Genomic DNA, 2,479 nt, shown 5'->3' with positions numbered 1-2,479 from the left:
AGTTTGTTTTGAATCTCACTAGACCCTTTGGTGGCTGAAACTAAACGTCCCCTTAATGGAACAATGATTCTCTAAATTACTACCAAGGCACTCATTAGAAGAAGGTTAAGAGGAGACTATTTGCTGCTTGAGTTATCTGAGGTTCCCACTGATTTCTACCAATTTTAAACTTCAACTGGGTGCAACTATATCGTTATGTGATGTCCTGGTAGCTTGTCCTTACTATATTCATCCTGCAGAGTAAAATGCAGCCGATTTTGTCATGGCTACCTTCATTTTCTATGGGAACATGTTTTACTCATTCAACTAATTTTAGGGTCTCCTTCAAGCTGTGCTGGTCTAAATTAGCATAATAGGAAGCATGATCATTTATCATGCAGGCAGACAGGCCCAGAACCCCAGGGTTCAAGACTGGATGGAGTACTTTGAAGAACTGGAGTGAGTTTGAGGTGGTGCATGTCGGTGGCCATAGCTGTAGATTTCTTTACATTCATTTATTCCAGTATTGCGTTCCGACACATTTTCAGTGTTGCCTGCAGAATTTCATTTTACTTTAAGACACCTGCCTCGTCATCAGCCCGTAACCTTTCTGGCATGTAATCACCATTCTCCAAGTTGCACAGTGGACTAAAACACTTGGGCTTGAGGTGTTTTTTTCCTGATGTTTGTGGATAAATTATCTTTAAAGTCTCCTTGGGTTTAATTATGCATTTTTACGGTAACACTTGAGTGTGTATGGAAACCTCATTATAGAAACAAAACGTGTCAACCCACTCTTTAACTCACTCGGTTGACTACTTTGTCCTTTTGAACCGAAGCAGCTGTGAAATAACTACTTTGCCATGCATACATTTTCCATTTGAGCAGTTTTAATTACCAGTTTCTCCATTATCAGTTCTTGATGACTGGGGTTAATTAGAAAGATGTATTAATAGTGGCAAGGCCTGGCTTCAGAACAATTTGGATTCAGAGGTGCTGGTGGTTCAGTTAGACACAAAAGTGGAGATTCCTTCACTTAATGCTGCAAGGAATTACTGTGGGTCTGTTTCCATGCATCAAATTAAGGCAGAGCCGTTACGAAGTCAGAATAAATCAGGTTCACTTATCAGTAAAAATGATCTTTGGCTGTTCAAGCTGCTGCAACAGTGACTGTTCATGTGACGCTGTAGGTCATTTTTTAATGCCGCGTATCATCTGCAGAATAATGAGGGCCACGAGGCAGATGGATGCAAAACAATATGATGCAGAAACAGATGAGTATGGCGGTAAACGGGGAGCCACAGGAGTTTTATTTGTTAGAGAATAATGAATCATGTTTCCTTCTAGGGATACCAATATCCATCAGTTTCAGATATTGAATATTACCTTCATTGTTTCCACAATAATCTAATCACTTAAATAAAAGTCCTAGTATTTGCCATTTAGTGTCCAAGACTTTTAACTGAACTGCTAGAATTTAATTTACAATCTTACAAATTAAATCAAATGGCATTATCCAGGTTCAATGACAGTGCTGTGATAATTAATATCTGTAATAGCTTTATAACTGACAGCTTTTATTGCACATATTCCACTAATAGCTAATCACACTGCCAAAGAACAAGAAGTGGTTCACAGGAGAAAAATACATGTGCATAAAATACATCCAAAGAAACCTTTGTATATATAATAATAAAGCAGCTATTGTGGTTTAAGTATAGAATGGCTGAAAAAGTCACATATTTAAATCTGGCACAAACACAAAACAGTGTGTTTTAAAGCACTTCAAATGCATTCCTGTGCTACATCTCATTGCCCGCCCCTTTGTCTAGACAAAAAGTTGTTCCTGTACAGTGCAAAATATATAACATTATGTAAATATCCATAGAAACATTTCCTCCAGTCCAGGCAAAACAACGCACAGTTGTAGAAATGCACTTTGTTTAAAAGTGGGCTATCTCTAGTACATTCACTTACAAATGCACACTGTAAAGGATAAGTCTGGTCATGTTCTTAGAAAAACAAAATCCCACAATGTCTCTGTTTGCTGTTAATCCTTTTAAATGCAGTTTCAGATACTTTATGTAAAGTAAATAGAAATAAAACATCTAAATTGTAATGAACCTGGCTGAGATTTAACCATAACCTGCCATGATGTATGATTGTGAGTACAGTGCTTTAACGCAGAAGAGAGTTGGATTTAAACTACGGTGCGTTGCAGACTGAACAGCCGCGGGACTTGGAGCAAGGTAAACAGCCACTACACCTGGATTTCCAATTTGATTCGTTACATCGGGGTGAGTGATTTGTCTAAAAGCTTCAGATATTATCACCCCATTCAGTGGATGTTGTCAGTTTATCACTGGGAGCATAGATACAGGTGAGTAGGGCCCTACTCCACAACAGTAACCAGAGCGTTCTACCAGACTGACACATTTAGTCATTGGTCAGCTAACACTAGCTTCGGACCAGAGGCTGCAACCAGGAACCCGCAGTTTAG

This window comes from Monopterus albus, unplaced genomic scaffold (assembly GCF_001952655.1).
Source record: "Monopterus albus unplaced genomic scaffold, M_albus_1.0 scaffold326.1, whole genome shotgun sequence".
Taxonomy (NCBI): Eukaryota; Metazoa; Chordata; class Actinopteri; order Synbranchiformes; family Synbranchidae; genus Monopterus; species Monopterus albus.
Note: the sequence above shows the minus strand (reverse complement) of the source record.